The sequence below is a fragment of the Pleurodeles waltl genome, chromosome 2_1 (genome assembly GCF_031143425.1).
Source record: "Pleurodeles waltl isolate 20211129_DDA chromosome 2_1, aPleWal1.hap1.20221129, whole genome shotgun sequence".
NCBI classification, from domain to species: Eukaryota; Metazoa; Chordata; class Amphibia; order Caudata; family Salamandridae; genus Pleurodeles; species Pleurodeles waltl.
Window position 1 is genome coordinate 103,504,976 of NC_090438.1, and position 20,474 is coordinate 103,525,449.

Sequence of the window (20,474 nt, forward strand, 5' to 3'; positions counted from 1 at the left end):
AACAAAGAATAATTAAGATTACTTTCTGCAACTTGCTCAATACTTTGCTTTTTCACTGACGATAAAGATTACGTGTGTGAGAACACGAATGATGTACCAGGGCACACTGGTACGTTAATAGGGATACAAGGCAGACGAAGCGTGCTGTACAGATGCTGAAGAACACCCAGGAAGAAGCCAGCCATCAGGTACAGGAAAGCCACGGTGCTGTTCATGACACACCCGGAATAAACCTGCTTCATTCTGTAGCCATGGTTAACTTCACCTGGTTACAGCAGCAAATGTGTTGCACGCTGGGATGGGACGAAGATGATTAGTGTGGCCAAAGGATGTCGGCGATAAGATCTGGAGTCTCTTTAGGTTTAAGTGCAAGGTCTACTGAGCCCAGAATAAGCCAGGGGGTGCTATAAAGTCCGTGGTGGCCACTGTGGAGAAGCTCCATGTCGTCAGATTCACATGTGTAATGTGCACAAAATACAAGAGAATCTTCTTCGGGTTTTACTACATCTTGTCTGCAAAGGGCCTGTGTGTAGCATCTCGTATTAATGACAGTGTTCTTATTCTTGAAGGGTCTCGCCAAGACATTAACAAAGGGTTTTTAGATGTGTGAACCGGGTCTAGAGGTACAAGGCCCTCAAGGTGCTAGTTTAATTAACATGCAAGGACTGCTATAGAGGAAGGATTGGTACAGGAGGTGCACAAGAGACAAACTTGTGTATGAGACACACCTGCATCATCCATGCAGCACAGTGAACATATGCATCTGCTTAAAGTGCTTGAGATGCACTTATACCATCTCTGCTGCCAAAAATGTGCAATACCAGCTCGACACCCGGACTGCTGGTGTATCGTTACCTGGGAGTTTCAGGGGAAAGCATCCGGAATCTCATATGGTGCACCATACTTTGTTTTGTGTCACAAGGCATCAGAGATAGGTGACCAGGAAAGAATACCGACCTGTGGACATTGCGAGTGCCTGGCTTAAGGTTGTGCCAGAGATGAACACTCTTGTGTTCTGAAGAGTTAGTAAAGCAGGTGGGCTAATGCCATGTAGTTTTGGCAATAAAGATATACCATTACAGATGCACATGGAATTTGATATGGAGTCCAGTATGGGCTGGAGGATGTGAGCCCATTCACAGTGCAAATGCAGCGGAGTCCTCAAAAGGAACGGAGGCTTCTTACTGTTTACAGTCAGTGATGTTCCTTTGTGAGATATGGCGCCTGAGGTAGAAGTCCAGGGAGAAGGGCAGGCGGGCGAATAAGGGCAGATCTGCCTTCTGTTCAAAAGGAGGTGTAGGCTGTGTCTGTGTCTACAGAGAGTGGAGCTGTGTGATGGAGCTGTGAAGTGAACCGACGGTGAGTTGTGGTGAGGACAAGAGTGAATAATTGTGTGTGTTGTTGATGAATACATATTTCTGTCTTGTTAGGTTCATGATCTCTGCATTCCTGTTTGCATGTCACTGCAGAGGTATGGCGTGCTGGAAGGCGGGGAGTGTGTACCGTAGATTCACACCAGTAGCATGTGCAGGGTGGGAGGTAATGCGCCAATCTGCGGTGGCAACCCCAAACAGCAGCCACGCACCACCGAGGGCATGGCGAACGACCAGCACCTGCTATTTGCACCACATAATGACTTCCCATCACTCTGAACTACTTCCGCCTTTGAAACCTGCACTGTCCTCAGAACACCCTGCGCAGCTCCACCAACTCCTAGCAGGACAAGGTGTCGTGTCTAAAAATGTGCGTCTAGTTTTCAGATCAGCTGAGGTAATAGCCCCAGGTGCCTCCAAGCAATGAGCCCCCCTTACAACGCTGGCTGAGACGCAGACCTCAAAGAACTCTTAAAAATCAATCTCTTCAAACAAACAAACTCAGTCAATTTCCAACGGGACTGGGCCCCTTATTCCTTCCTACAAAAGACCAGGCCCCTTAAAGATAAGCAATTTACAAGGAAACCTTTTTTCCTTGCCTCTTTCAGAATCAATTACTGAACAGCTTTACAAATCATCTAAGCACCTGTGAGTCATGCCGCGCCGGACTTGGAATGAGCACTATGCTGGTTTAGGGCCCTGGTACTTCTATTTGTCCAGAGCCTGTGACATTAATGGTGTGACATCCCAGATCACATTAAATAGCAGTTTTATAGAGACAAAATATGCTCTCACCAGCTCTCCACAAAGAACAAAGGAAGAAGCTCTGTTAACAGGAAAGAGACGTCACCTCGTAGTTTCTATCACATAGAAAAGCCCGCATCACCAATCAGATTGCACAGATGCTGTTATTGGGGTCGTGAAGCTATGAGAAAATATAGATACTGAAAAATATTGCTGAAGTCCTCTCTGTATAGAACGAGGCTGAAACAGTGCTTCTACAGTTACTACAATTTGCAAAGCCAAAAGGTTTCGCCAGTCCGAGATCTATCGTCTTTGTCAATGTTTTTCTTTAAAAAGTTGCACAGTGGCGTGAGCTGCTTTGCAACACTGCTTAAAGTAAAAAAAAAAAAAAAAAAAAATCGCTACAACGCAGCCCACGTTGGCCGCGTCATAGCACTTTTTTTTCTTTCACTTTAACCCATGGTGCACAGCAGATCGTGCTCCTGAATAACATGTAAAGAAAAACATTGATAAAGCCAACAGATGTTGCATAAGCGAGACCTACTGACTTTGCTAATGCTTAAAGCGTTTAAAAGCAGGATAAACAACACCTAGCATTACAAATTCCTGCCACTTGAACACACAGTAGAAGCTGAAAGAAGAGCCACTGATGACTTCCTCCTCTGCTTTATGAGCTGGAGTTTTTAGCAAATGGTCTATCATATGCCCAAATTTGTCGCCTTAAGGACTTCGTGTGTTGTTCTTCTTTCGTCCTCCATAAAACCCTTTGTGCAATGGATGTGAAAAAGGATCCACAGCTTTTAACTTTAATATGCCAAGGATCAGCATGTTGAAGGCTTTTGGTTTCTGATACATTTGTTTAGTGGAATGATTTCTGCACTCTGCATCATATCAAAGCACACATGATGCGCAGAACTCTTTCTGTAGACCCAAAGAGGCGGCACCGCTTCTTCACACCACCCAAAATATTATTCCTTCCTGCATCTTCATCACAAAAGCGTTAGGGCAGGAACAGGTAAATGTGCACTGAGCTGGTAACTGGGTCTCCTCAATTTTTAACATGATTTACTAACGTGTCTGTAACTTATGGGTTACAGGTTCGGTCTTGCAGATTGATGAATAACACACTTTTTAAGTAGCACCAAGAATTACATGAATAATACCATATATCATTTACTTTAAATTAAGACTAATGGCAGAGGGGGCCCCAAACGACAGCGGGAGGAGGGCAGGGATGAAGGAGAGGGACCCCAAAAGTAAAAAATAATAATAATAATACTTGGAGGCGCTTGCGGTAAATAGAAGAACACTGGCCACAGGAAGCTGTACTAGGTCCATGCTCCATGGCAGGGACAAACACTCATCATTTGAAGCCTATGAGGAAGCCGGACACGGGGAGGACATGCTGACCAATAAGAAACAAGAAAACCAGTGTGACATTGATGTCAACCAATGGTAAGTGATGGGTGTACTTTAATCCTGTTTTAAGCTTTTTTTTTTTTTTTTTTAATTTACAATTGATTTTGCAAGCACAGCACAAGCTCTGTACAAGCACAACCTAAAAATGGTAATTCATTCTATAACAATTTTTAATATCACTTTTTAAACATTCATGTTGAAGTGTTTCTGTTAAAAGCAAGCAAAATGGGAAGGGGCAGCTGAATCATTCTTCATTTTTCTCTGCAGGGGTGTTGAAGTTTATAAAATATCTACTTGTCCAAGGCACAAAATGCTTCAGAAATCTACTTGCCTAGTGAAAGAAATCCACTTCTCCCATCTGGTGTCATCCAGCAAGGTGTAAAATGATGGCTGCAATACCAGGGATGTGGAATTCCTATCGCCCGACGCCCGGGACATCTTGTTTGGGGTCAAGGGCAACAAGTTTTTATGTTTACTTTGTCCTTGGGACAAGTAGGCCCAACCCTCTGCAGCACAAACCCTTTGGCTGCCTGTTTAGGTAGTTGCGTTGAGGTAATGTGTTTCCAAAAGATAATGCTGTTCGAACTTGTATTTATGGTTCATTATTTGAAAGCCTTCATTATTAGGGTGAGTGCTGTAAATAAATGTTTTAAGGCCACACTTCACTACTGACGTTGGTTCCAGTACAAAAAATAAATAAAACGTGTATACACATGTTTGAAAAGTTTAGGCTATGAGGCTAAGTTTAATGCTCCCAGAATGCTCTCTGATTAGATGCAAATGAAGTGTCATTTAGTAAAATGTGTTGATGCATGCTAGTATTTCCCAAAAATATTTCTAATGGAAAATCAGTGTAACCATTTTCAACACGATTATGGGAAGCATGAAAATAAACAAACACTGACAAAGCCAACTGATCTGACATATTTTTATAAGTCTTTTAGGTTCATCAATGCGTGTCTTGTTTTAACATGGCTTTTGTAACACTTTATTGTTGTGGGAGCTACCAGGCCCTCAACATTGTAACAAACACTGGCAAAAAACAAACAAAACGTTTTTGAACTCTAAAAGCACACGTTGCCACCAGTGGCATAACAAAGGCCCCGCAGCTGCCCTCCAGGGGGCCCCTTCAGCACAGCACCTGCCCTGAGTGAGTCTGGAGAGGGGGCTCCTCCATGTTCTTTGGAAAGGGGCACCCTCCAGTTTCGTTACGTCACTGATTGCCACTGTAGTTCCTGACACTGAACAAAACTACTTTGTGTGCCAATATGCTCCTTGTGGAAGAGCAGAATGCGATCACTCACAGTAAAGCCACCTGAAAGAGAGAGAAATAGAAGTTTAATAAAAACAAAATGTCTTTGTTAACACCAGACCTAATTAGGGACCAAGACCCACATGTAGGTAGCTTTTTGCATGTCGCAAACAGAGACTTTTGCTGTTTGCAACGTGCAAAAAGCACATTGCGATGCACAAACCCAGTTTTGCGATTCGGTAACCTGGTTACCGAATCGCAAAACGGGTTTGCGACTCGCAATTAGGGAGGGGTGTTCCCTTCCTAATTGCGATTCGCAGTGCAATGTAGGATTGTTTTGTGACCGCGAACGCTGGTGCAAACCAATCGCAGTTTGCACCCATTTCAAATGGGTGCTAACACTTTCGCAAAAGGGAAGGGGTCCCCATGGGACCCCTTCCCCGTTGTGAGTGTCACTGTAAACATTTTTTCAGAGCAGGCAGTGATCCTGTGGACCACTGCCTGCTCTGAAAAAATGAAACGAAAACTTTTCATTTTTCGTTTTTGTAATGCATCTCGTTTTCCTTTAAGGAAAACGGGCTGCATTACAAAAAAAAACTGCTTTATTGAAAAGCAGTCACAGACATGATGGTCTGCTGTCTCCAGCAGGCCACCATCCCTGTGAGGGCCGCCATTCGCAAAGGGGTCGCAAATTGCGACCCACCTCATGATTATTCATGAGGTGGGCATTTGCGAAGCCCTTGCGAATCACAGATGGTGCCAGGGACACCATCCTACATTCGGATTTGCGACTCGCAAATTGCTAGTTGCTGTGACTCGCAATTTGCGGAATCTGAACTTACCTACATGTGGCCCCAAATTCTTAAAGAAAGTCACAAAAGTGCACCCATGGTATATGTCGTACCCCTATAAAATATTTGTGAACTGTGTTTTAGCATGGGTAAATATGATGTGTAGATTTGCTCATGTGAAAATCTATTGAGCATTTGTAAGTTCATTTTCCCTCCAGCCACTTTCTTCCCAACCCTCGAAGAAGTTCTAATTCTGCCACTGTCCGGAGTAAATGTCCAACCTTTCTTATTATGGGAAAATATTAGAGAGAAGCTGGTGAAAATCTTTAAAACATGCAGGTTAGTAGGTTTGCAGACTCCAAGGCATTCCAGCCCTGGAACTATTGCTTACTGCTTCCTCCAGCCCCAGTATGCAGATCTGCAGAAAGGTGGCAAAATAAGGAAATTGCTACAGTAGGGATTGAAACTGCAAGTATTCAAGCCCTACTATGGTAGTAGCTCTGGCATAATCAGAGAGGCTATTATCAGAGCTCCTACATAATGAGATTGCTGCCATAATTTGTCGCCACACTACAGGGCACCAAAGGGACAAGTAGATCTTTTTACAGGACAAGTAGATATGAGAAGCAACCTGTCCCCTAGACAAGTAGATATTTTAATAAATTCCACACCCCTGTAAGTTATCATGCAGTATAGGCTAACTGGCAGTGCTTCGTTGGCAAGACCCTTTATTGATGTCTTAAAAGCAAAAAACCACAGAAATTCACAATTTACAGCTATAAACACATCTATAAAACCCTTGCCCCATATAGACTGCTCATGACTTCACACAAAACACCAGACATCCTCGATAACCCTAGACCTTGTTTGTGAACCTTCTAAAAAAATTACATAAAATATAATTAAACATTAAAAAAGGTAACATGGTATATTCAGAGATGTCACAGTTGAAATACATAAACAAGAACACAACTACAAAACACAGAATCATATATGTGAGAACGACGGTTTTTGCTGATAATCAGCAATAGTGGTTTTCAAATATCCAACAAAACATCTCTTATCAAATTTATAAATACTGATAAAACAGCACCTCATAGAAGTTTGCTGTAAATTTGTTTAGCAGTGTTTCCCGTTGCACTTCACCCAAATAACTTTTTATGTATTTGATCAAAGGAGGGCAAAAATAAAGAATGGCGGCACATGAAGAACGAGGTGGCATACTGGTGCCCCACTATAAGTCCCTAGTATAGGGCATTAGGGTATCAGGGTACCCCCATGGGCTGCAGCATGTATTATGCGACCCATGGGGAACCCATGCGAAGTGTATCTTCAGGCCTGCCATTGCAGTCTGCGTGAATGGATGCATGCACCCTTTTCACTACCGGTAACTGCACCAGGACACTCTAAGTAGGCCTCCTAGCCCAGAGAGCAGGGTGCAGGTACCGGTTTGTGAGAGCATCCCTGCACTAGCAGAGGTGCCCCCATGAACTCCAGTTCCATTTTCATGGACTTCGTGAGTGCGGGGACTCCATTTTACACATGTATTGGACATAGGTCACTAACTATGTCCAGCTACATAATGGTAACTCCAAACCTAGGCATGTTTTGTATCAAACATGTTGGAATCATACCCCAATACTGTTGCCAGTATTGGAAGTAGTATGATTCCATGCACTCCGGGGGCTCCTTAGAGGACCCCAGCATTGCTCCTACCAGCTTTCTGGGGTTTTCCAGGCAGCCCCAGCTGCTGCCACCCCTCAGACAAGTTTCTGCCCTCCTGCTGCTTGAGCAGCTCAAGCCCGGAAGGAACAAAGGATTTCCTTTGGGAGAGTGGGATAACGCCCTCTCCCTTTGGAAACCGTGTTACATGGCTTGGGAGGGGTAGCCTCACCAAGCCACTGGTATGCTTTTAAGGTCTCATTTGGTGCCCTCCTTGTGTAAACCTGTCTGCATTGATTCAGGGACCTCCAGTCTCTGCTCTGGCACGAAACTGGACAATGGAAAGGGGAGTGAACACTCCCCTGTCCATCACCACCCCCGGGATGGTGCTTAGAACTCCTCCAGAGGGTCTCTTGATTCTGCCATCTTGAATCCAAGGTGGATAGAGGCCTCCATCTGAGTAGCCAGGTCAGGCATGTGACATCAGAGCCCCCTCCTGATAGGTGGTCACCTGGATAGGTGACCAATCCCCCTTCCAGGGCTATTTAGGGTCTCCCTCTTGGGTGGGTCCTCAGATTCGGCTTGCAAGATTCCAGCAGAACTCCTCAGCAACCTCTACTTTGACTTCTGGCCACTGGAACCGCAACTGGACCCTCCAGGAACTGACAAGCTGCATCCAGGAGGAAGACTCTGCTTGCAACATTGTTTCCATGGCTCCTCCCTGCTTCTGGAACATTTCCCCGGCTGTGTATCCTCTGAGGGCAGCACGTCTTCAGTCTACACAAGAAGGAAGAAGGAATCTCCCTTGGAGTGAAGGAGTCACTCCCCTGGATCCGCAGGCACCAACTGCAACAACAACCGGCTGCGTGGCTCTCCTCTCATCCTGAGCTGCGTGCATCCTGCATCATGGAAGGTGGTCTGGAGTGGTCCCCTTAGTCCTCTCTGCCAGCTGTCCAACTTTGGTGAAGGTAAGCCCTTGCCTTTCCATGCAGGACAGATCCCCCGTGCACCACGTCTCTTGCAGCTACCAAGGCTTGTTAGAATCTCCTCCAAGGGATCTTCAGGCTCCCTGTAGCCCCAGGCCCCACACTCTTCTTTGTGATGCACACTCTCTGCGTGCTTCTCCTTCAGTATGGGTCCCTTCTTCAGATGTGCTGCGTGGGCTTCAATTCGACTGCTGGGTCCTCTTTCACTAGGTCTTCTGTGGGAGATTCCTTTCCTTCTGTGGACTCTGCCTTGCTGAGGGTCCCCTGAGACTCCACCCTGTGGGTTGAGTCCTCCTGGTCCTTGCTGGTCCTTGGCAGCTCCACTTTTCCTCTACCACGTCTCTTCCCATTGCCAAGGCTTGTTGGTAGCTTTGAAGTTATCTTTCATCCAGCGTGGGACATCAACTGCATCCTCCAGGAACTCTTCACCAACTCCAGGGCTGCCCTGCTGACCGTCTTCGTCCTGCCGTTGACCAACTCCTGCAACCACAGACGCATGGTTAGTGGCTCCTGACAAAAGCGAACACTTCTGCGACTCCTGGACTTGGTCCCCATCTTTTTCAGGTCTTCCTCTTCAGGAATCCACAACTGGTTCCTTGCAGTCTTGTCTGGGTGTTGCATTCTTCTTTTAGTCCTTTTGGTGGTTTGGGGAAAATCCAGTAACTTACTCTTTTCTTCCTGGTCGCTGGGGGGCACTGTGGTACTTACCTTTTGGGGTTCCTAGTTCCTACAGCTCCCTTCTGCAGATTCCACTCACCTGGGTGGGGGACCTGCATTCAATTTCCACTTTTTTAGTATAAGGTTTGGGCTCCCCCTGGGGTCACTATTTCCTATTTCTACTGCACTGTTTTCTATTGCTATTTATGCCTATTTCTGATCACTAGTTTGCATATTTAGTGTGTTCAAACTACTGTGAAATTTTAGGTATCATTTCTTTGAAGTATCATTTTGTAAAATGTTTTGATGCATGCTAGTAGTTCCAAAAAAACATAATTGAATATCAGTGTAACTACTTTCAACAAGATTATGGGAAATATGAAAATAAATAAGCACTGGCAAAACCAACTGATCTGATATTGGTGGTCAGTCGTTTGTTTTTTTCAATGTGTCTTGTTTTGACACGGTTTTTGTAAAACGTTATTGCTGTGGGAGTTGCCAGGCCCTCACCATTGTAACAAACATTAGCAAGAAGCAAAAATATTTTGTGGTCTCAAAAACCATGCACTGCCACAGTAGTTCCTGGCACTGAACAAAGCTTCTTGGTGTGCCACTATGCTCCTTGTGAAAAAGCAGATTGCTATCACATACCTGCACCTATGGTGAAGGTCATTGCATTAGTGCAGATTTATGTATTTCATTAACACGCAAGAATTTAAAGAAGTAGACTAGGAAATCTTATTCCAAAAAATATTTGTGAACTGTATTTGAGCATGAGCAAATATGCATGTGTAGATTTGCTCATGTGAAAATCTGTTGAGCTATTAGAAGATCACTTTCCCTCCAGCCACTTTTTTCCCCCAACCACTGGAAGAAGTTTTACTTCTGCCCTCGTCAGGAGTAACTTTCCAGCTGTTTGCATTATAGGAAAAGATTAGCGAAGAGCTGGTGAAAACTCTTAAAACATGCAGTTAGGTTTCAACAGACTTGGATGGGCATTCCAACCCCAGAACTTTTGCTTTCCACTACCTCCAGCCCCAGTATGTAGGTCAGCGGAAAGGTGGCAAAATAAGGACATTGCTAGTATTCAAGCTCTACTATAGTATTAGGCCTGGCTTAATAAGGGAGGATGTTATCAGAGCTCTTATGTAATTATATTGCTGCCATAATTTGTCGACACACTACAAGGCATCAAGGGACAAGTAGATTCTTTTACAGGACAAGTAGATTTATGAAGTAACCTGTCTCATGGACAAGTAGATATTTTATTAAATTCAACACCCCTGAATACCATATGAGAGCTTTGATAAAAGCTTCTCCTATTGCTTTAGGGCTTATTTTAGGGTCAGAGCTTGGATGGTAACAAACCTCTGGTTAATATAACAGATTCTGAACATACAGGTGTCTATTTTATGTCATATCATTAAATATGGGCAGGCCCTGAGTAGACAGAGTTTAGAACAGCTTTTTGTTCCTGATAGGGCTCTGAATAAATTAGCAATTTCGGTATGCCGAAGTTCACATTAAATACATTATATAGTTGTTCTTATTGCATCATTGCTCTGCTTACTACTATATGGTCTGAGGAGGCGTCCTGTGAATTATACTGCTAAATTTAATTTGGGCTTTCTCTTAAACCCAGATTATACTTGTGGTCCACCGCATAGGTTTCCAACTGAGCATAAATGAGATCCCTCACTATCTGACTTTCCACCTGAACACACTGTCTAAAGTTTGGGCAAATAATTTCATCGCTCTGCCACAGGCCCATTGTCGGCCATGCCCCTTGCCATGGACTGGACAATTACATTTTCCAACTAAATGAACTCTGTACGGTCTTCTTAGAGTCAAAATGTTATGGGCCTAACTCTTAAAGGTATTTACACACATTAGTTTGGTTTGCACGTGCAAAAATTGTTTTTGCACTCATAAAAGGATTTATACATATGAAGATTTTCATGTGAGCAAATCTACTCAAGTGCTGGAATCAGAGAGGATATGGAATGCCCGTTGAGATTGTCCACATACACTTACATGTTCACCAAGTGCTCTCCAACCCCTTCCCACTTAGAAAAAGGTTGGAAATTCCGTCCTGATACTCGCATGAGTAAACTCTTTGTAGGGAAAGGGTTTTCTTCCTGGTTTGAGGTGGGTGTATTTTACATTTGCTCCGCAGACTTTCATGCGAGCAAACATATGTTTGTATATTTACTCATGTAAAAATGGAATTCACATATGTTTGCCTTAGGATATGCCTAAACTCTGCAGCTAACGCATCCAGCTGTGAACTGGCATGAATTTCTCGACGTACCTGCATAGTGAGGTGGCTGCAGTTTTGTGACACTCCTTAAAGAATGACGCCCTTAATTATTAAACAAGTCGCCTATAATTTCTTCACACTTTCTTCACTAGTTCTTAAGTATCGCATCCAACAAACACGTTTTATTAAATGATGCTTTGAGAATAATATTTAAAATTGTTATTAAAAACTGCACAATATATTAGCCAACTTGTCTGTAACCTTTGGGCAGTTTAAAAAAATGCAAATATTTTATGGGTACCTTTTAAAAAAAAATAATAATAATAAAAAAATCGCACAACCCTTTTGCAAAATTGCCTGAAACCTTCATCTGTATTCTTCCAAATGGCACACATTTTTGGGGTGAATTTTAGTTTGAAAGAAAACAATTACCACTCTTGCTTCTATTCTTCTGCATGTATTTTCACATAACAAAAGATCATTGTGGGAGCATTCTGAATAGCCACACATTGTTACATTTTGCAAACGTGTACATATTTTTATATTGGAACTACTATCAGTAATGCAAATTGAGCTTACAGTCCGCTGTACTTCCTTAGAGTGCTCACTCTAACAGAAAAAGCGTAGCATTAATACATCATATACACCATTTTGTACACCTCACATACGGATGTGTATCTTTCTTTTGCAGCAGACAATCCCCCTTCCCCCAACCACACTGCGGCAGTGTAGACTGGCAGCCAAAGGGCTAGCGCTTCACAGGTTTGGGTTTAGTCTATTTGTCCTCTGCACAAAATAAACATGAAGACATATTGTCCTGGTCTCCAAACAATATGCCCTGGGCATTCGACGATAGTAGTTTGACACACACTCACAGCCAACAGAAGGCCGCAAAGAACTCAGATGGGAACATTAACTTGCCTTCGCATTCAGGTGAAAGGCTTTAAATCTGGGAGCCAAGAGATGTCCTCACCAACACTTATTTACAAATGGTCATATTATGCCAATAAAGTTGTCTGACGGCAAATGCACCACGCCTCAAAGGTCAACACCTTTCCCAACAGCTCCTTCCCCAAATGCAGAGTTAAATAGGGTTCAACAAGCCAAATAAGTCATTTCATGTTGCCAAAATGTGACAACATACCGTCATATAGCATAAAAGTACAAATATATGCGTAGAATCTCATATGTGGAGAAGTGTGACATGTTAGTAATGTAAATGATATTGTGATAGGTAATATCAGTGATGTCATCAGTGCCACCGATGAGTTTATCTGTGATATCACTTGCAAAGTAGTAAGCACTGCACGGGTGCTGAATGGTGTGCATCCGTTTGCACAGCTAAACACGGCAAGAAAATTTCAATATTTTTTAAGTTTTAAAAATAGGCATGATGTCACTCCAACCAACGTTTTTTCAAAGAATTTCTTTTTTGCTAACATACGCCAGTGTGTGCTTGTACTCAAGAACTACAAAGTACCTTTAGCCAGTGGTTTTCAGTGGGTTTCATAGCTTTGGTATTGTAATACAGACTCAGTGCCCATAAATACCACAGTAAGATCTCACTTCAGCTTCAACATCTTTGGAGCATTGTGCTACCAGAACATCGGAAGTATTTCAGCACTGTGCCCAGGCCATGAAGCGTTCTGCAATTGCAATTCAATATATCATGCCCTCTAACTGCATTATTTTATAGGCAAGACCTGCAGCAAACAAAGGCCAAGACATGAGCCCGAATCCTTGCCCAGTGGACACTATGCACAGGGCTGGGCATGTAGTCCCACGCTGTGCTCTGCCCATATCCAGTAGTGCCCAATGGGCTTAGCCTAAAGCACTAATCTATGCCCTGTGTTAAGTTACGCTATCAGCCTTAAACATATGTTACAACCAGAGAAAACTGAACACAAGGGCATGGCTTAAGTAGAACGGATACCCGTGCCCATCAAACTCACTAAGCAAAGCTAGATGGACCCATTTTGTTTAGCGAAGATTTTGTGCAGATTTGCCGAATGAGACCAAGGTTACAAGAAGTGTGACAACGAATCTTCTGCAGCTGAACGTGGCACCAGTATGTATCCTGCAGGGATTGGTAAATGCTGGTATTGGTAGCAGGCCCTGACGTTTGGTCATGCTGTGTATGCTCAAGATATAATCAGTGCGCAGAGTTGCAGGATTGAGGTAAGGACACCGCTGCACACAGGGTGGTGTTCATACACCCTGAAGTTTTTAGGTTCCTTCCATGCAAGACTTCAAGTTGGGAATCTGAAAGGAAAAGGCATGATTTTTTAGACCTTTATAATGATTCTGCTGATACTCCATTAACCAATCTGATCAGAGCTTTACAAAATCACGTAGAACCTTTGCCAAAAGTGTAGTTATGATGTCAAACAGGGCAGATGTCTAACAATACAACCTATGGACTAATGGTTTCAACCCAACTACCACAAAGTGCATCATAAATGCTAAGAGCAGGTCCCATGACTGATTTTCCATACCTAGAGGATTTTGCGCTGTTTAGCAATGTAATCTCCACTGATGCTTTTCTTCAATTTTGTGAACCGGTTACAAATTACAATTATTAACTGTTTTTTGATCTTTCAAAGAAAACGCAATCTATTACTTTAGGAAGGAAAACCTGAAGGCCAAATCATAGCACAGCACAGACATGAACTGAAGTACGGAGCAGATGACTCGATGGGGTCCTTTGGTCTGGCCGTGACAGCATGTCAGGCAGAGATGCGGCTCTGATGTTAGGCAGAACGGCCAATTACAGGAGGACATGTGTCTGCCCGCTGTGAAGGTATCTGGAAAGAAAGAGTCGGATCAAAGCACAGAATTTGCGGGAACCACACCACCTTCAACAGCGGGAAATCTGCAAAAGTACCTTCCAAATGTGGCCAGATCTAGGCAATAATTTCTACTTGTAATTAAAGAATGTACGAAAAGCCGCAGGGTGCTGCTTCTTCCACAGAGCGTGGGGGGTGGACCCCACACCACCCGGCCTTGCAGAGTGAGCAGCTCGAAGAATGTCCCCCTGCTCTCCCCCTGATCCATCCCAATGCCCGAGCAGCGCTATTCCGAGGGCGCGGCTTTTGGGGGCATGCTGCCATAGGCGCCAAGCTCCAGAGCACGATCAGACTGATCGAACCAGCCCACCCTAAAGATGGAAGACTCGGGGAAGCTTAGTGAGGGCTCTGTCGAATATTCATTCCTGGGATGCAGGGCAGCGTGAGATGTGCAGTTCAATCAGTTGCTCTGGAGTCTAAAAAATGTAATAGAAACACAGCTGAGCAGCGAAGTTATACCATGGATACTCTGCGGTCAGAAGTAACATACTGCTCTGTAAACAAGCAACCAAAGTTGTATGGTTTTCCCACTGATATTTATGATTCCCAGTAAAGTTCCAAGAGTTTTTACAGCAAGTCACCAAAGTTATAGCATAACTCCATGACCCCTAGCAAAGCTTCACAGCATAAACCTATGAACTCACAGGATAAATGTGAACAAAAGCAAAACCACAGCATAACACTCTTCTTTACCAAACTTTATAGCATAACTGTGAACTTATATTAGACTTTAAACAGCAGCAAAACCAAAGCACACCGCTATGATGACTAGAAAAACGTTATAGCATAACTATGAACTTACAGCATAGACGCAAACACTAGAAACAGTTTAAAGCGTAACTCTATGAACTTACAGCATAGACGCAAACACTAGAAACAGTTTATAGCAGTGGTTCCCAACCTGTGGTCCGGGGACTCCTAGGGGTCCGCGAAGCCTCCTCAGAGGGTCCACGACTGCTTAGAAAATCAAATCATATTAACAGATTAGGTCCCCAGTTTTCAGCAATGACTCAATGGGGTTTTTGGATTGCAATAATGATTCAGCGGGGGTCCCTGGGTTCCAGTATTGATAAAGTGGGGGTCTACAGAAGTCAAAAGGTTGGGAACCTCTGGTTTATAGCGTAACTATGAACTTACAGCATAGACGCAAACACTAGAAACAGTTTATTGCAAAACTCCATGGACATTGGCAAAACTTGATACAGAATCAGTTTAAGCTTTGAGAGAAATGATGAGATAGTACAACATGATACAAACCACAACTAAATACCTACACCTGTCATTTTGATACATTTCCTGTAGCAAATTTGCACAGAATTATTATATAGATTTGGTATACGATTTTCCTTTTCCATAGAACGAACACGGAGAGGATCTGTAAAAAGATCTGATGAAGAGTATTAGCATCACATATCAACTAAGACGCTGCACCAGCACAGAGATTTTTGTGATGGGACCACCACGCCCGTCAGTACTTTAGTACAATACTTACCAAGGCAAGACTGAAGAAGCTAGGCACATGTAATGCTAATTAGTCAAACAGTAGGCGGTTATCCACCTTACTGTAGGTCTTGGCTGCCTTCTTCGCCCTCATTATAGCATTGATAAAGGTAAAAGGTTCTGCCTTTACTACAAGCTGGGTGAAGCAGGGCAGGGTAGTTACTACATCTGGCAAACCCCTGGGATGAGGAATTTATAGGGTGAGGGAAATTCCTCATAGTCGGAGTTTTCAACTACAAAATGAGGCACAGCACGAAGAATGGTATTTAAAACTGCTGACTTCACCAAGTTTTCTCTTTTTCCCAAGCATGCCGCTCTCTGCCCATTAACTTCAGCAAGTTTCTCCCTCCATAATCTAGGAGGGGAAATCTGCAAGAGTGTGAGATAATTATCACATAACTCGTAATTCCAACCACTATGCAAACTCTGTTTTTTTTTTTGTACAGCCAGGCTTCTGGGATGTTCACTATTACCAAGACAATAAGCCCCTGGTGACTGCATTTCCAGAAGGCATGGATCCTGGGCGACCTTGCTCAGCTGGCTGGTTCTGCCTGTCTTATTTCCTTTCCATGAACGCCAAAAGTAGTGTAAGCAATGCTAGGATACTTATCCAATTTTTATAAAGTGTTCCATCAATGTCTTGAGCCTAACTAAATGATTTACTGGGGGATCTATGTAACAGTTAGTAGAAAGCCTGCACTTTCTCTACTTATGTTTCTTGCCCACAGGACAGCTCTTATCTAGCAGACCTCGGTATCCTAGGACACCTACGTCACACCAACAGTACTCTGAACATAACCTCTGACGTCATCATGTGCATGATGTGACTTTAAGCCAGATGACCGATGGGCCTTTGCCACCTCTGCAGAGTATCCAGCTCACTTTATAATCACACAAGAGCCTACAAAAACAATCCACATTAAAAATACCTGCCATCATCCTGCCAACAACATAGCTCCAAGCTATCTAGATGGCTAAGCATTTGCCACCTCCACAGATCAGGCTGGCCATACTACACTCATACATTACTCTACAAAAAGTACATATTAGACAACGCGCAAACTCAGTATGCACACACACAGCGTTTCTAACACATGTAGATGACTAACCATTTGTCAGCTCAAAGGTCATCTAAATTAAGCTATAATTGCTTCTCACTTCACACCAATAGAACATCTCAGATGTACACTCGGCACCATCAATCACACAAGCCATACAATTGCAAAGGCATTTACCGGCCTTAACGGTACATCTATTCACGTTTACCTGAGAGATCTGTAACCTCTCACCAATCTACAGATCAACCATCCTACCTCACTCGCATACACATCAAACAGCAACAAGGCTACACAAATGGGAAAGAGGCCTTGAAGTACAAGAACCACCTGAAGGCAAGCAAAGGACAACCGCACCCCCAGTAGAACATCATGATCCACACAGATCAATAAAGGGACCTAGTCAGTGACAAACAATAGCCCGCTAGGACTCCAGTCAACAATAAGAACAAAACTGTAAAGGGTGCCCGGAGTCCAAACATGCTTGGAGACCATGCACATATTGAAAATTCTCTTTACCAAAACACTGTGTTCATCTCGTGAATAAGTCTGCTTAGGGCTGAAGCCTTTGTTCGCCCCTATTTCGTTATTAGTTGCTACAGTGCACAATGAAAGAGCTTTAAGAGGGCCCATGGTGGTATGTGAATATCAATATTCTAATGCAACTAATCTATACTTCTAGTTTAAGAGTCTCTGCAAATAAAGCTTAATTACAAGGCACAAAGCTGTTGTACAGCTCATTATGGATTTACAGAAACCAAAAGCCAATAAGACCACCACGCCAACCTAGGCAGTTTAAGTAAATCCTTAGAGCAGCACCTTGAGGCTATACTTTGTCTTTGGCTCTACCGAACCTTTCCTCCAACTATTATGTCTTTTTGGGAGTCTTAAGCACTTTGTAATTATGCAACTTCGGCCTTATCCAGAGAGGTGCTATTTGCAACGAGTTGTTTGTTTCCGAAGCCTCTCGTCCTGTCTCCCACATGATCCCAAAAGTGGACATAACCCTATCTAAACACAGACTGACTTGTTCTCTACCCTGCTTCTTGTCTTGGGTAACAAATTATAATTGGGAGGGTGAAAACCAAGGGCATTGGCAGACCCTCTGACCAGGAAAGAAGACTCCACACATTTGCCTCTTAGAAATAGAAATACAGCTAGGATTCCTTATGGCTTTCTGGAGAGAGAAATCCTACCTAGACTTGGAAAACCGGTGCAACACTGACTCTGCTCTTTTCCTGCCTGCCTTATGTTACCCCACCAAGTGAACTCAACAATTTGGAAGCTTGCGTGAGAGGCTTCACATTTCAACAGACCAGTTCAAGAGATGAGCTCAAGCTCTGTTAGAGGACACGCTCAGGGTGTAGGATGCCAAAGTGGTTATTGTTCCTTGCAACAGAAGGCTATCGGGCCATTGGTTGCAGATGTTAATTAGTTCAGGGATACATGCCTTTTTCAGCTACAGCAAGGTCAAGCTGACAAGTTCAAAAGGTGAGCTAATTTTCACAAGTTCAAGTGGTGAGCCATGTTGAAGGTACTGTTCATCTCAATAGAAGGTGAAGGAAGCTGGCCTCGTGTGTGGTGAGCACATATAGTGTTCTCACCTTTTACCAGGTCCTGGTATCCCCTATTAGTGAGGTATAGACAGCGTCCTGGAAGCCAGGACTCCCTAGAGGTAGCTGTGGATGAGCATCCAAGCCTTATCTAGGAGACATGCAAAGCTTATGCAATTCCACTAGTCAAACATTACTTACACACATGAAAGAACCACACAGTGTTACAAAAATAGAGGTACCTTATTATGGAGCTTGATTTTTATGGTAACACAAATACTAAAACACTGTATAGGCTATACTCCACTAGGAGGTGAGTAAACACACTATTATATACACATTAGAAGTCAGTGATTAGCATAGAAAGCAACAGCAAATAGTAGAAGAATAGAAAATAGTGAAGGCCCTAGGGAGAGACCAAACAATGTACTAAGTAAGTGGAATATGAAAGGCAGTCCCCCACCCAAGGAAGTGGAATCTGTAGAGGGGATCTGGAGGAACTAGGAAACCCAAAAGGTAAGTACCCGGGTGCCCCCCATCGACCAGGAGAGAAGAGGTAAGTACCTGGTTTTCCCCCAAACCCACAGGTAAGCTTTGGAAAAGGACTGTGCAAGACCCAAGCAAGACTGGAAGAAACCAAAGGTGGATCCTGACAGAAGAGGACCTGCAAAAGAAGAGGACCAAGTCCAGTTCAAGTTGGAGTGTCCAGTTGGAGCAGAAGCCACTACCCTCCCATCTGGAAATGCAGGACCAGGTCGACGGTGAAGACAAGGAGTCTGCTGTGCAGCACTGGTGCAGGAGAAGAGTTCCAGAAGTGATGCAGGTGATGTCCCACGACAGAAGAAAAGTTGCAATCAGTGGTGTTAGAAAACCACCAACAAGCCTTGGCAAAGGCAAAAGTCGCAGATGAAGAGTTGCAGAGTTGCCGGGGACAAGCAAGGCCCAGGGGGACTCAACTCACAGAGGGGAGTCGCAGGTGACCCTCAGGAGTGAGGGGAGTTGGAGGAGGATGCAGACCCCACAGGCAACTCACAGGCAGCAGGCACAGGAGTCACAGCGAGGCCCACCCAGCACACCTGGAGACGATTCCCAAGACGAAGGAGCAGCAGGCAGGAGACTGTGCTTTGCAGGGAAGTGTGCTGGAGGCCAGGGCTACAAGGAGCCTGAAGATCCCTTGGAGGAAGAACAAACAAGCCTTGGTAGCTGCAAGAATCGCGGTGCACAGGGGTACTGTGCTGCATGGAGAGGCAAGGGCTCACCGTCTCCCAAGTTGGACAGCTGGTAGAGGACCAAGGGGACCACTACAGACCACCACCTGTGATGCAGGATTGACGCAGCCGGTCATCGTTGCAGTTGGTTCCTACTGATGCAGGGGATAAGTGTCTACTTAATTCCAAGGGAGATTCTTTCTTGCTTTTTGTGCAGGCTGAAGACTTGTCACCCTCAGAGGATGCACAGCCAGGGAAACGTTGCAACTGCTGGAAGGAGCCGGAGAAACAATGTTGCAAAGCGGAGTCATCGCTGGAGTTGTAGAGTGTCGGTTCCTGGAGGGTCCAGTTGCAGTCCTGGTGGCCAGAAGATGAAGTAAATGATGCAGAGGAGTCCTGCTGGAATCTTGTACGTCTAATCTGAAGACCCACGCTGGAGGAAGACCCTAAATAGCCCAGGAATGGGGAATGGTCACCTAGCAGGGTGACTAACTATCAGGAGGGGGCTGTGACGTCACCTGCCTCACCTGGCCACTCAGATGCTCCCAGGGGCCTCTGCCCACCTTGGATTCAAGATGGCAGAATCAGGTGGCCATCTAGGGGAGCTCTGGGCACCATCTCTGAGGTGGTGATGGACATGGGAGTGGTTACTCCCCTTTCCATAGTCCAGGTTCGAGCCAGAGCAGGCACCGGGGGTCCCTGGACTGGTGCAAACTGGTTTATGTAAGGAGGGCACCAAATGTGCTCTCCAAAGCATGCCAGTGGCTTGGGGAAGCTACCTCTCCCCAAAGCCATGTAACACCTATTTCCAAAGGGAGAGGGTGTTGCCTCCCTCTCCCAAAGGAAATCCTTTGTTCTGCCTTCCTTTGCTTGAGCAGGCTAAGCAGCAGGAGGGCAGAAACCTGTCTGCGGGACGGCAGCAGCGCGGGCCGCCCGGAAAACCCCAGATGACTGGTAGGAGCAATGCTGGGGGTCCTCTAAAGAGCCCCTACAGTGCATGGAATCATACAACCAATACTGGAAACAGTACTGGGGTATGATTCCAACATATTTGATCCCAAACATGCCCAGGTTCGGCGTTACCATTATGTAGCTGGACACAGGCAGTGACCTATGTCCAGTACATCGGAAACTGGCTTCGTTGCACGTACGTAGTCCAGGAAAATAG

At 44.5% G+C, this 20,474-nt stretch overlaps 1 protein-coding gene across 7 annotated transcripts in view; it reads right to left on the bottom strand.

Moving 5' to 3' along the window:
* Positions 1-20,474, bottom strand: part of NEXMIF (neurite extension and migration factor) — an 801,617-nt gene that overhangs the window by 264,546 nt on the left and 516,597 nt on the right. The window contains exon 5 of one of the 7 annotated variants that reach the window (XR_011199139.1): positions 11,640-13,406. The exons of the other annotated variants lie outside the window; for them this stretch is intronic. The gene's annotated coding sequence lies outside the window, so the exon portion shown is untranslated. Of the gene's footprint in view, positions 1-11,639; positions 13,407-20,474 lie in introns of those variants that run through there. 7 annotated transcript variants of the gene reach the window in all.